The sequence below is a fragment of the Vulpes vulpes genome, chromosome 12, assembly GCF_048418805.1.
Source record: "Vulpes vulpes isolate BD-2025 chromosome 12, VulVul3, whole genome shotgun sequence".
Lineage (NCBI taxonomy): Eukaryota > Metazoa > Chordata > Mammalia > Carnivora > Canidae > Vulpes > Vulpes vulpes.
The window spans coordinates 142328740-142343478 of NC_132791.1; the positions used below are offsets into that span (position 1 = coordinate 142328740).

The following is a 14739-nucleotide window of genomic DNA, read 5'->3' on the forward strand; positions in this document are numbered from 1 at the left end:
CGCAGGTACCTGCCCAAACCCACCCCAATCTTTGCTCCCTGCTGTTTCCTCAATCTGAAATGCCTTCCCATCTGTCTCCTGTATCACACTGTTCCCTGTCCTTTGAGGTCCACCTCAAATCCTACCTTCTCCCTGACATCTTTGACTCTCAGATTTTCCTCCATTCTTGACGTCCTGACAAAGAATCAAAAGCACAGCTCAGCAAACCATCAGCTTCTAATTGTCTCACAAATGTTAATTTTGTCTTCTTGACCGGTGGCAAGAAACATGGCATTTTATTTACACCCATCATTTTTACTAGAGACCACATGTTGCATATTTTCCAGGCCCACATCGACCTCAAATATTCTGCTCTAATATCATGAAATTGTCCTTGATTTGATGCCCATACTTCTACATGAACTGGACTGCCTCTCATAAAGTGGCATAAAAATTATTCCCGTCATATATTGCCTAACTTTTTTGGGCCCAAAGTACAGTCACCATACCCCAGGACAGCAACAGATATCAAACAGGCATTCATGGAGAGGCTGCTTTCAAGTAAAAATGTGACTTTTCAGGCTGTCAGGATTCCTCTCCAGCTATGACTTTTTTTGGGGAGGAGGGAGGAGAGAAGGAAAGGGGGCGGACTTTGAATAGCCAACTTCTAAATCTCATGATTTATTCACCACAGCCTTAAAGAGTTTACAAAACAACAAATTTGAGTCCAAACCTCCAGGGCCTCCCAAGAGTGCAGGGCAGGTACTGACACATAGCTGTTTACCATTCCTTGGCTTGGGAGCTGCAGGCAATTTTCAAACCTTGGGAAAGTGATCACACCCCAACCTCCACATACACTGTTAAGACCAGAAAAATCATCCATTTACTGTAAGTCATATGTTAACTGCCTGCTGAGGAAGGAGACACTTTATATTTTTATTTATACAACTTTTTAAGACTATCAAGTTCTTCTGTATGAATTTGATCACATTTTAACAACAGCATTAACCAGATTTTTTTTTTTATAGTCCTTAATTCCCATGTGTCATGTTTACAGAGCCAATGCACAGAGCCTCAGGATTACAGAGTTAAAAAGAAATGAGCCCTTTCCTCAGAGCAATTTGGGCAATTATTTTAACACAGTTTTGCAAACACAAAAACCCTTACCAGCCCACACAGACTTCCTCCCAGCCAGCTGGGGTCTTCCCATGTCCCTGTTGTATGCAACCAGGCAGAGATTGAGGTCTCTGAATGTACTTCCATGGCCCTGGACTGGGAGGTGAGGCACTGTCACAGAAATAGCTTCATGAGGTTCCCAAACCAGATAGGTATGGGACTGGGTGGGTGCCTGTGAACAAGCCTAGCCCCTCTGAGCTAGTCTGTTCATCTGTGAAATGTGTACCTCCCAGGGTTCCTCTGAGGGTATGCAAGGCAATGAATGGGAGCACCTGGCACAGCTGCAGAGTGAGGTAGTGGAAATAATGCGGTTTTGAATCTGACACAGGTGGCAGCAAATGCCAGCTGGGGTACTTACTGGCTACATGGCCTGAGGCAGGTTGCTGAACCCCTCAGAGCCTTAGTTTTTGCATATGCAAATAGGGAAATAATGACTTTGTGGGATTATAATGAAAATTAAATATTGTGCGTAAAAGGAGCAGCACAGGGCCTGGCACACAGAAGACATTCAAAAACTGTCAGGGCTCACACACACAGAGTTTAATTTTGATAGACAAGCTAATAATTACTATTAGTGGAAAATCATTTCCCCCCACAAACTCTAAACATCAAAGAATATTAAATCAATCTGAACCATTGGAGGGAGGAGGACTGACTTCCATTAACACCAGTGGCCAACCCTAATGGCCCCGTGGGAGTCTGCCTGGTGCCCTGCCCTTTCTCAGCTGCATTTCTGAAAAGCCTTGACAGTGAACATCTTGTTTGATGTGTGGGAATGATGAACCAGCTTGTCAAACAGAATCCTAGATGCACTGCCTCTTCGAAGGGCACTGACGTCTTATGTTCCCTTCATCAAGGAAAACGTCCTAACTCACATAGTGATGAAGCCTGTGACAACAGTCCAAGTTCTAATCACTTAAGAACAGAGCAAAAACATCTCTGACAAACTAAACTCCCTTCCCAAGTGTCATACCATCATCTTCTGAGCAATTTGGGAGCATTTCAGAGGCAGAGAACCACTGCTGTTTTTGCATGTCCCAGCACAGTCAGGTACTGCTGACACCTGACACCCCCTACTTACTCACTCCACTGGGGCAGGGTCCCCGAATCTGATTCCTGGGCAAGGAGCATCAGTAGCACCCAGAAGCTGCACACTCTCAGACCTCCTGGCTGAAGCTGCACACTCTCAGGCCTCCTCCCAGATCTACCAAAACAGACACTCTAGGGTGGAGCCCCTCAATGTGTCTTGTCTAACAGGACTTCTGGTGATTCCAACACATGCTTGGAGTCTGAGAAACACCAGTCTATTCTGCAAGATGGTTATTATTAGCCCCATTTCAGAGGAGGAAAACAGAGCTCAGTGAATAGAGTGCTCAAATCCGCCCAGCCAGGAAACCAATTTGTACTCGCACCTGATTCCAAAGCTATTTCTCCCATGGCTTTTGTAGCCAAATTGTCTGGACCATTTGGAGCCCTCAGCTACTGAGCCACCAGGATGCGACGATGACATTAGCTTAAGAGGGGTGGGAATGAGAGGAAGGATGAAGCCTGCACTCAGAAGTGATTAATTATAGATGCTTTTAAATCCACATCATGCATCAGGCCTAGATGGTCAGCCATCCCTCAGGACAGACCTGCTTTTCCCTGCTCCATTTATCAGTGGGGTTGCCATGAGGGGGTGCAGGGAGAGTCCCTTCATTTACAGCCCTCTGTGCACCCACTGCCTAGCATTGCTTTGACTAGGAAGAGAATTAAGTTACCTGTTCTGTCTCCAGAGCGCTTGCTTGAAAGTACAGCCTTGACAGGGACAGGAAAGCTCTTCTGTGCCCAGGCACAAAGCCGGTTCCAGTACCTGGGGATGCTGGGAATGAGTCACCAGAAAGAATCCAATGCATGGACACAGAGCATTTTAACAATGTTGCAGATCTGGTTCACAGAAGGCAGGCCCTTTTTTTTTTTTTTTTTTAAATCTAACCCTAAATCTGGTGTCTATCAGTTCAAGTGGTTCATTAAACTCTTGACTTTCAACCCCCAGTGCTTTCACAGATCCTAGGTTAGGAAAAAGAAATCTCATTCACAATTCCCAATCTTCTACATAGACTTGGTGGTGATTTTAAAGATTGCAAGTTTATCCTGTAATTTAAATTAGTTCACTTAAATGAATTCACACTGTGGGGCTTTCTTTATACAGAAGCTGGTGGAGTAGGAAGCCAGGTTTGGGAATCACACAGACCTTGGTTTGACTTCTGGCTGTGCCAGTTCCTCACAGATTACTTATCCTCTTTGGGCCTCCATTTTTCCACTCACACACAGATGGGAGGTAATCCCATGTTATAGGTTTGTTTGTTGTTCCCTTTGGTTCTGGTTTTTTTTTTCCTTCCTAAGTAGGCTTCAGGCCCAGTGTGGGGGCCCAACGCAGGGATCAAACACAACCCTGAGATCAAGATCTAAGCTGAGATCAAAAGGAGAGGACCCCTTAACAGACTGAGCTACCCAGGAACCCCTGTTTTTGTTTTTGTTTTGTTTTCCTGTTATATGTTGATGTGAAGACAAAATGAAATTACATTAAAAAAATAATAATAAAGACCCTGCCACAACTTTGCATTTCAAGACATAAAAAACTTAACCACATGACAGGAAAGTAGATCTAATCAAAAAGTCCACAGATGAGTTACACTGAATGCATGTACTCGCTTAAGGGCCCCTACACTTATTTCACTCTTTTGTTTTTCTAAGTTTCTATTTTTAGGCACCTCAAACAAGCTAAATCAGACCAAAGAAAATTCCATTGACAAAGTTATCAGAAGGTCTGTCAATTTTCAAAAACTCAACAGATGCACATAAACAGTCATTTCATAATGCAGCCGACAAAAACAAAATGTGCTCTCTCCCACCCTCGGCAATCTTAGTTACATCACCCCATGGAACTCGGTCCATGTCAACTTGTGGTAGGGCTTTCAACAAGTCTCCATTTCTGTGAGACTCGCTTTCTCAAATGAAGCAGCAGGCACAATATAATATTTTGGAATCCAACAGACCTGTTGGAATCCCAGCCCCATCACTCACTGGCTGAGTGATCTTGAGTACATGACTTAAGCCCCTGGGCCTCAGTTTCCCCCAACTGCAGAAAGGGGGTAATATGCATGTGGCTGATGACACACCCATGTGTCATGTAACATGACATCCCATACGACACAGGACTGCTGGACCAACAGTGGTGGTCTTTGCAAGAGCAAAACCTAACAGTGGAGCGTGTAGTAGAAGATGAATAAAAGTTTGTTCCTCTGCCCCCAGGACTGCTTATTCACATCCCAGACCCCATGTCAGAGACTGAGGTGGGTGCTGGAGAAGTAAACAAAGACTAGCCTCAAAGATGTCACTGTGCCACAAGAGCCCCAGATACAGACAAGGTGATTAAGCACTCTAAAAGATTGCTTGGGGTGTGGCAAGGCTTGGAGAGAAGAGTTAGAGAGGAACTCTGCTGAAATTGGCTGCCAAAGGCTTGACAGAATAGGTCTGTTTAAACGGAACACACGAACAGAAAGTCTGGCAGACAAATGGGGGGGCTGGGGAGTAGATCTACAAAATTCCTTCTCTCCCCAACCTCAAGTTCCCCCAATGCAAGCCCTTTTATTTCTGCAAGGCTCGGGGTCACCAGGTACTCCTGCCATCAAGTGACAACCACCACAGTCATCCATGGCCCATCAATTCAACAGGAAGGTTCTGGGGAATAGGAAGAACAAATGCCCGAAAGCTTTACTGCACTTCCCAAGAGTATGAAAAGAGAGCTCCACGCATGAAAATGTCTTGGCACTTTAGCCCACCAAAGACTGGAAGTTTACCCTCAACCTAATGAAATTTTTATTTAAAAAAAAAAAAAAACACTCTTTTAAGTTCAGGGAGAGGCAAGCCACTGAAACAAATCAAAGTCCTAAAAACTCTTCATCTACTTTTTGTAGGATTCTTATCAGAATCCCAACACTTAGGAAAGCCACGCCTTACCATGGAAGACCAGTTACCTAAGAGGCATCAACTGTATTTTTCCAAGGGCTTTTTTATGGGATGGGTTATTTTCTTTCCTTTTTAAGATTTTATTTATTTATTTGACAGAGCACAAGCAGGCAGAGGGAGAGGGAGAAGCAGGCTTCCTGAGGAGCAGCGAAGCACAGGACCCTGGGAGCCCAGGACCCTGAGATCATGACCTGAGCCAAAGGCAGACGCTTAACCTGACCGAGCTACTGAGGCACCCCCAGGATGGGTCATTTTCAAGGCTGCATATACCATGCTAAGTATCATCACTTGAAAGTTTTACATTTCCAAACATGTGCCACCGTGTTTGACAAAACGCACCTTGCTGGGAGACAGTTCTCCACCAAACTCCTCATCTGTCAAACTGGAGGTTCAAGGAGGCAAAAAGCCTCCTTGAGAGATCAATATATCCCACAGGACAATCCAAACTTGCTCCTGCTCCAGGGTCTTGTGGGATACAATTCTGAATCACGTCTGACAATTTGCACTTTACCCAACTCTTTACTAGCCAGTATTTCATTCAATGCTTACAAAAGAAAAGTCCAGTGGTAACATGACCAACCCAATGTTAAAACTAAAGAAACTACTAAGCTTTAAAAATACAAAAGTAACAATACAGACAGATAAAAGTTCAGATCTTGGTAGCTCCCCCAACACCATCACTTATCCCAAATACAATCAACTGGAACAAGAACAAGTCAGAAAAAAAAACCAGAGTCCCTTCTGGTTCATTTAAATACAGATGAAAACTTAATTATCAGTGCAAACTCAATCACTGTTGTGCAGGATTCAGTATATGATTTTGCCAGCACCTATCATCTGCTATCTAGAGCTACAAGATGTACATGTTTTCTGCCAAATCTTCATTATCTTACGTAATTGGGAGAGGGGTAATTAAAATTCACCTTTTTCAATCGTTTTAACCTCCTGTTCCAACCTCTCCTTTCACAGGGCTTTTTTTGGGAGAGGCAGAAAAGAAGAACTCATACTTCACATCTTTTCCTGCCCATTATCTTGTGTGAATGTTAAAAATAAGAGGGGGGGAAGGGGTGTTATCCTGAACACCGCTTTTAAAATTCTAAAATGTGCGAAGAGAGCACCCGGGAGACCAAGCTTCTAGTTCTGGCAGTGACACAGTAGCACTGCATGACCTTGGGCAAATCATTGCATCTCTGGACCCCAATGATGGTCAAGCCCGGTCCTCTCTTAAAGCACAGATTTCAGACGCGTCCCCAGGACAAAACAGGAAGGGACCCCAGGCTGTCGTGCCCCTGGGAGGAGGAATGGGCTTTTCACAGGCCCTGCAGGGGTTTCTGGGGAGGGCAAGGTGCCCCCACTCCCCACCCCAACCCCTCCCCGCAAAGCCACTGGGCCAACTTCAGGTCGCAAACAAAAACCTGTTGGCACGGACTCCTCTAGGAAGGGCCAGCCTCTGCCAACGCGCTCCGCTCTGGGGGAGCCGCCCCACGGGCAGCGAGAGGAAGGGTCTCCTTGAGGAGGCCGGCCCCCACGCACCCATTCACCCACCCGGATCAGCCGAACGGGACCGCCGGGCGGGGTCTCTGGCATCCCACGCGGAACAAAAGGCAGCTGGAGCCAGGCTCTGCCGCCCCCGTCCCCGCTGTGCTGTGGGGGTCGGGGGTGGGGAGGGAGAACCTGGTCCCCGGGGAGGGAAAGGGGCCCCCAGCTCCAGCCCGAAGGAGAGGGGCGACCGGACGCAATCCTGGACAGCGAGGACCCCTCCCCCGATTCCTGGAGGAAACAGGGGCTGGGCTGTGCACGGGGGCGGCCGGGAGGGAGATCGGGCTCGGCTCGGGAGGAAGGGGGCGCCCGGCCCGACCAGGGGAGGAAAGTGCTCTGGGGAGGAGGGGCGGGGTGGTTCCCGCAGAAAGGTGGAGGATGAGGGCCTGGAGAGGCTCCTGGAGCTGAGCCCCTGACTCCGAGGATGTAAGAGGGAGAGTTCCCCGACAGGGAGATTGGGGGGGGGGGGGTTCCCTTGAGGCTGAAAGCGGGATCCAGATGGGGAGGGGGCCATGCTCCAACCCGTGGGGCGGAGCCTGGCTGGAAAGGAAAGGGTCCCACCTGAGCTGGGGACCCAGCCGGGGCAGGCTCTGGGGGGTTGGCCGGAGGGCAGCCGCGCAGGGAGGGCGTCCGCGCCCCGGGGAGGGGAGGGTCCGCGCCCTGGGGCCCCGCTCCCGCCCGCCCGCCCCCCCGCCCCCGAGGCTCGCGGGCCCCGGCTCACCTCCGCTCCTCCGAGCCTGCCCGGGTACGAGGCTGCGGCCGCGGGTGGCACTGGGGAGGCGGGAGCGACCGAAGCCCGCGGAGCCGCCGCAGCTGCCGCTGCCGCCGCCGCCGCCGCGTCTAGCTCCGTTTGACACCCACACACCAGCCAACATGGCGGCCGGGAGGGGGCGCGCCGGCTGCGTGCGCGCGCCCGCTGGCCCCGCCCCCCAGCCCGCCGAGGCCCCGCCCCTTCCCAGGCCCCGCCCCCGCGACCTCCCCCCACAGACCCACGACCCCACTCAGAGCGCCCCGCGTCCCCGCGGTGCCTCGCGACCTGCGCCCGAGTCCTTCGAGCGTCTCCCCAAGCCCCACACACGCCTCTTGACGACCACCCTCCAACCGCCCACAAACCCTACCAAACACATACCCGAACCCACGCACTCGGCAGCTTTCACTCAGACACCCGGTTCCCCGACAAATCCACCCCCCCCGTACCCCATACTCCACTCCATTACCCTCGCCTTGCAATATGCACTTGGAAACATTATTCCAATAGGGGCTCTTCTCCAGAGCTGGAGCCTGGCAGGGGCCAGGGGCTCCTGGGGTGCTGGTCACTTTCGGTGTCTTGAGCTGAGTGCCAGGGTCACGAGTAGTGTTCACTTGTTGAAAATTCACTGATGTACACTATAGATGTGTGCACTTTTGTGTAGGTGTGTTCGTACTTCAAAAAAACTTAAAAATGGTTCTGAGAAGGGATGCATCGGCTTTGCTAGACTGCCAAAGGGATCCATATAGGAAAAATGTAAAGCCCTTGGCTCACCGTTATCCTCATAAGAGGAATTTATGGACTCACCCCTTCACAGGGCCTGACACTCACAAGAGCAACAGGATCCACCCCTTGCATTGGGTTCAACAGGTGCCCATGAGGCTCCTGCAATGTGCCAAGCTCTGTGTGAGGCTCAGAGAGAGATAGAAGACAAAGCTGAAGAGACAGACTTTGGAGAGGTTCCTACCCCAGAAAGGGTGGGATCAGCAGAAACCCCTCACAGCAGAGTCTGGAGTATGCGTCCCAGCTTGCTGGGTTGGCAGCACCATCCCTGTTGCCTGGATCCAAGGAAGCCCTGGTGACATGGGCATTATGCTTAGCTCTGGATTCAGGGAAGCTGTGTCCGTGAGTCCCATTCTGCCCTCACTTATAAGAGACCTTTGGCAAGTCACGGCACTTCTCTGAGCTTTGTATTTCTCCTCCCTAGGAGGAAGCCCAATGGATGAAGACAACTCATCTTTGCTGGGCCTTCCTGAGCTTTCTGGGAGAGCAGAGCTTTACATGAAATCATGGCCCATGCCCTCAGAGTTTGTAACTCCAGATGGATTATGCCAACATGCTGTGGGTGCCCAGTGCAGGCTGGAGTGCTTCCCATAGATTCAATGCTGCCCAATATAACTTCAATGATGGAAGTGTTCTCTAGCTGTGCCATCCACATGTGATCGCTTGAGATGTGGCTTAGTGTGACCCAAGGAGCTGAATTTTTAAGACCATATTTAGCTTTTTTTTTTTTTTTGGTAAGATTTTATTTATTCATGAAAGACACAGAGAGAAAGGCAGAGACATAGGCAGAGGGAGAAGCAGGATCCCTGTGGGGACCCTGACACAGGACTCCATCCTAGGACCCCAGGATCACGATCTGAACCAACGGCAGATGCTCAACCACTGAGCCACCCAGGCGTCCTGACTGTATTTAACTTTAATTAATGAATTGAAATAGCCATATGTGGCTGAACAGTGGCTGGCCTAAAACCCACAGCCCCAAAAGGTGAGCAGTCTTACTGTCCACATACTACAGACAAGAATGTGAGGTTTGGAGAGATGCCAGGGCTTGGTCATCCGGGCCAGTTTTTCTGTGATGTAGAGCCCATGGCCTTCCCAACCCAGCTAGCAAGTCTGTGTAGCCACAGAGATAAAGTGCAAACTTTGGAAAGAGACCTGAATATACAGATAAAGAGACTATGAAGGCCACCTGGCTGGCTCAGTCGGAGGAGCCAGGCAACTCGTGGTGTTGGGGTTGTGAGTTCCAGCCTCAAGTTGGATGGAGATGACATAAATAAACAAACAAACAAACAAACTTTAAAAAGAGAGAGAGAGAGAGAGGGGATGATGAGCTTAAAAGTACAGCCCAGGGAGTAAGTTGAGAAAGCAGGAGATTGAGCCAGGCTGGGGAGTGGGGGAGGGCCTCCTGAGGCCAGAAGACCACCCACCAGGTACAAGGTCTGAGGGGACATTCCTACATTCCTCCAAGTCATTTCTCACTCTCACTGCTTTGAAGCATATAGAACATCTTTCATGGTCTCCTCTCTCAATGCATCCTCAGGATGAGTGCTTATGGTTAGCAGTCCTACTCCACATTTACAGATGATGAAACAGAGGCCCCACACAGCGGTGCTGGGATTCAAACCTAGAGCGCGTGGAAGCAGTCTTGCAGAGGAAGCTGCAGGATAAGCCAGGCACCTTGCCTGGCCCCAAGCAGTCCTAGGGCACAGGGCTGGAGCATGCACTTTCATCCGCCTTTCCCAGGGTAGTGTAGCAGGAGCATAGGGGTGCAAGAGAGCCTGGTTCCAAGGGTCCCAAACAGACCAGGTTCAACCACTTGCTGCTGACAAAATCCAAGGCAAAGAGATGAATGGTGGTAAAACAAGAAAGGAATTTATTTCAGTAAGGCCAACACCAAGAAGATAGTGGACTAGCTTCTCAAAGACTGTCTCTGAAGCACTAAAAATACTTCCAGGTATATGTGAGGAGAATGTGGGACAAAGGTCAGTGGGTGGCTGCAGGTGGGCAATAAAGATCAGGTCCATCATTGTCTTGGAGTGGATCACCTGCAGCAGGGGTCTTGCCAGCTCAGGGTGATCTTTATTGCTTGAGGGGGTAGTTTCAGTTCCCCCAGGGGATACTTTGCCTGCAGGGTCTTTTGTCTGAGTTAAGAGAGAAGCTAAAAAGAACTTAATTAGAATGTTTGAGGTTGGGACTCCTGGGTAGCTCAGTCCGCTAAGCGCCTGCCTTTGGCTAAGGTCTTGATCCTAGGGTTCTGTGATCGAGCCCCACGTGGGGAGACTACTCCCTTTCTTGCTCCCCCTGCTCGCTCGCTCACTCTCTCCCTCCCTCTCTCTCTCTTTCTCTCTGTCAAAGAAATAAAATCCGTAAAAGAAAGAATGTTTGAGGTCAAAATGGAAGTCAAGTCCTCTTTCAGTTCCAGATGCATTGTGAGGCAGTGACCAGGGCGGGCTGATTGGAGTAGTATTTCAGAAGCATTGGGATGGCTGTGCAGGCCAGGGATGTCTTGGACTAGGGAAAGAGAGCATGCTGAGTGAAAAGAATTAATCCAGTATAGTTGGAAGACAGGCAGGGACAACGGCTCCCCTCCTCTCCCTACCCAAGGAGGAAACCACTCTTCTCAAGTGATAGGTAGATGACAAAAACCTGATTGGGTGACAGGTACATGGAGGGGTAATTAGAGTAAAACAGCCCGCCAACCAGCCCATAGAAACCACTAGACTTAGAAACTTCAGTGGCAACCCTCTCGGGTCCCCTACCTCTTTGGGAGCTTTGTACTATCGCTCAATTAACTTTGCTTTGCAGCCCACCACTCTTTGGTCCAAGCAGTGTGACCAAGAACCGTGGGCGCTAAAGGGAAAGGAATCCTGTGACAGAATCACCTAGTAAAGGCGCAGAAGGAGGTCCCAAGGATCTTCACCCCAGGTTTGAACTCTAGGCTCAAAGAGAACGAGCCCTGCGCTGGGAATCCAGAAATACCTAACTTCATATTTACTGATTCGCTGCTTGACCTTGGTCATGTCATTGCTCCCTCGAGGCCTGTTTCCTGATCTGTGAAGTGAGAATAATCCTCCCCACCTTTTGGGATTGCATTTGGTTCAGAGTGAAAAAGCAGAGGAGGAAATGCTTTAGAAACTGTAAAGCCTGTTAAAATGAAAAGCCACAGCCCCAAATGGAATTACTTGGGCAAAGCCACATCACCAAGCAAGGGCTTAATATCTATCCTAATTGTAGTATCACCCTCCCTCCAGAGATGTCTTTATATGCTCTAATATATATATTATACTCTCTCTATATATATGTATATATATTTAAAGTATTCTCTATGCCCAACATGGGGCTCAAACTCACAACCCCAACCTAACCAGCCAGGTGGCTCTGAAATGTGCCTTAACCTGTCTTTTTTTTTTTTTTTTTAAGATTTTATTTATTTATTCATGAGAGAATGAGGCAGAGACATAGGGAGAAGCAGGCTTCACGCAAGGAGCCTAAAGTGGGACTCAATCAGATCCCAGGATCACACCCTGAGCCAAAGGCAGATGCTAAATTGCTGAGCCACCCAGGCATCCCTGTCTAAACCTATCAATCAGGATTTTCTGATAAGCACCAATGAGGTAACCTGTCACGTGGGCCTCTCCACTCCGCCCCCCCAAAGGAAGATGAGGTAATCTGTATAATGAGACACCACCCCCCCACCCCCCCACCCCCCCCACCCCACCCCCCGCCACCCTAGTCTTTCCCTCTAAGGAAAAGTGGTCTTGCCTGAAACAATCCTTTTCTTTTGTTTATGACTTTCTTGCCCCACCCTCCTTCCTAGAAAAACCTTCCATTTCCCACACCTTCTCTGGAGTGCCCCTCTACTTGCCAGATGGGGTGCTGCTCAATTCATGAACCATTTAATAAAGTCCATTAGATCTTCAAATTTTACTTGGTTGAATTTTGTCTTTTAATCAGCCCTGGATGGGCGTTAGCAGTGTTTCTTATTAAGACACGGAAACGAAGCTACTGCCCTTCTAGGGGCTGGAAGCCTAAAAGGGCAGAGAAGAGTCATGAACAGGAGCAGAAACTGAAACACCACATAGAAAATCACAGGAGAGGGCACCCTGGGTGGCTCAGCGGTTTAGCGCCGCCTTCGGCCCAGGGTGTGATTCTAGAGACCCAGGATCAGGTATCATGTTGGGCTCCCTGTGTGGAGCCTGCTTCTCCCTCTGCCTGTGTCTCTGCCTCTCTCTTTCTGTGTCTCTCATGAAGAAATAAATAAAATCTGAAAGAAAGAAAGAAAGAAAGAAAGAAAGAAAGAAAGAAAGAAAGAAAGAAAGAAAGAAAGAAAGAAAGAAAAAAAAATCACAAGAGAAAGGGCTGTGAGAGCTCACAGGGAGAAAATTTCCTTATAGCTCCTGGGGAGGGAGAAATCAGGGCAGACTTCCTAGAAGTGGAGGTACTGGAGTTAGGTAACAGTAATAATAACAACAACAAGAAAGCAGTGAGCACTGTGAAATGCTTTGTATGGATTATCTCATTTCCTCTTAACAACAACCTTGAGTTCGAGACCATCTTTATCCCCATTTTATAGATGAAATTCAATTTGTCTATAATCACAATGCTGAAAGGCAATGATACTGGAAAACCCGGGCTCTCCTGATCCCAAAGCTAACCTCTTGAGAGGAATTTGAATAGGTTGAAAGGGGAGATTGCCCTTCCCGCTCCAGGGGTGGGTGTAGAAAAAGTCTGAGCCAAGCAGATCTTACCTCCTTGGTCATAGTGGTTGGTTTAGGACTGAGCACATGACTCAAAACCAGGCAATAAGACTCATGCCCAGGATTTTTGCAGAAACCGTTGAAAGACAAGAAGCTTCTCTTCCTATTAGGTTGCTGAACTAGTGGGATGTAAGGCTGGAACAGCTCCACACTAGGAGACTGAGCCTGAGAATGAAAGTAGCACAGAGGTGAGAGAAAAGATAGAGTTCTACTAACATTATTTGAGCATCTTTAACCAGCCATCCTGCAACTTTCACCCTGGATTTTTTGGCACACAAGCCAATATATATCAGTTGGAACTATTTTGCTAGAAAACCTAACTCAGGGCAGCCCGGGTGGCTCAGTGGTTTAGCGCTGCCTTCAGCCCAGGGCCTGATCCGGGAGACCCAGGATTGGGTCCCACGTCAGGCTCCCTGCATAGAGCCTGCTTCTCCCTCTGCCTGTCTCTCTCTCTCTCTCTCTCCTTCTATCTTTCTCTCTCTCTCTCTCTGTCTCTCATGAATAAATAAATAAAACTTTTTAAAAAATAATAAAATTATTTTTTTAAAAAGGAAACCTAACTCAACGTAGCTTAAATAATAATTGGAATCAATTAGCTCATTTAACTGAAATTTCCAGGGGCAGGGCTTCAGGTACAGTGTGATCAAGGTTCTGGCTCCATTTCTTTCACATATGCCATGTGCCTCCTAGGCATATTATCATTTTCCTTGGTTGGTGTCTTGACTGGCTATAAATTGGCTATAGCAGATCCATGCCTCGCATCTGTAGCCACACCACCCAGAAGCAAACAATATCTCTTTCTCCCAACTAGCAAACCAATACTCAAGGCTTGCTAGGATCGGATCAGAAGAACTTGGATTGCCTGCTCTTCCCCACACCAACTGTGAGGAGCTTGAGGTGAGGGGGTGAAGTTATGGGAAGGGACCAGAAGCTGAGGAGGTATGCAGCAATGCCCACCACTCTAATGAACTCCCTTTCCTCCTTCCAACCAACTGGCTTGGGTTTTCACCACTCAGTACTCAGATTCCCGAAAATAACGGTCATCAACCTCATTTTCAGTTTACGTTTTAATTTTTGAGAATTCCATGCTTTTATACTTGTACCATTCACTAAATCAATCAATAAACTGTTCATTCTGCTCGGGATTATACAATGCCTTTCTTCCAAAGCTCTCATCACACCTCATAAACAAGTTTCAATGGCCTTCATCAGTTTTCCTCCCTTGGGCCTTATGCGCAACTATAAAAGCGTAACATCCATTTAAATATAGTTTCCAGGGATCCCTGGGTGGCGCAGCGGTTTGGCGCCTGCCTTTGGCCCAGGGCGCGATCCTGGAGACCCGGGATCGAATCCCACATCGGGCTCCCGGTGCATGGAGCCTGCTTCTCCCTCTGCCTGTGTCTCTGCCTCTCTCTCTCTCTCTTTGACTATCATGAATAAATAAAAAAAATTAAAAAAAATAAATAAATAAATATAGTTTCTGATCTTATGACACAACATTTCTGTTTCTTATTGACGAATAATTGTCAGGGTTTTCCCTCTGTGTTGGTGAAGATTCCAAATGGAACCCTACAATTTTTTTCTTTACTTTTAGTGGTGGGGAGGGCGTGACACAGAGAAGGGATGAAGGCATGAGGGGTGAGTGGAGGCTGGGACTTTCCTGTGGTGGATGGAGCGTGGTGAGTCTGATCCTGATGCCCACAGGCACACAGGTCAGCCAACCCATAACAGTAGACACGTGCGGTC

General features: G+C 48.3%; 1 protein-coding gene across 12 annotated transcripts in view; it reads right to left on the bottom strand.

Annotated features, from left to right (window-relative positions):
- The window catches only part of EPN2 (epsin 2), an 84282-nt gene extending 76646 nt beyond the window's left edge, over positions 1 to 7636 (bottom strand). For 4 of the 12 annotated variants that reach the window (XM_072730506.1, XM_072730501.1, XM_072730498.1 and 1 more), the window contains exons 1-2: positions 7427 to 7580; positions 2916 to 3007 (exon numbers count right to left, since the gene is read on the bottom strand). The gene's annotated coding sequence lies outside the window, so the exon portion shown is untranslated. Of the gene's footprint in view, positions 1 to 2915; positions 3008 to 7426 lie in introns of all 12 variants that reach the window. The other 8 variants (XM_072730502.1, XM_072730500.1, XM_072730499.1 and 5 more) reach the window with 5 other exon arrangements.
- Positions 7637 to 14739: the final 7103 nt, after the last annotated feature.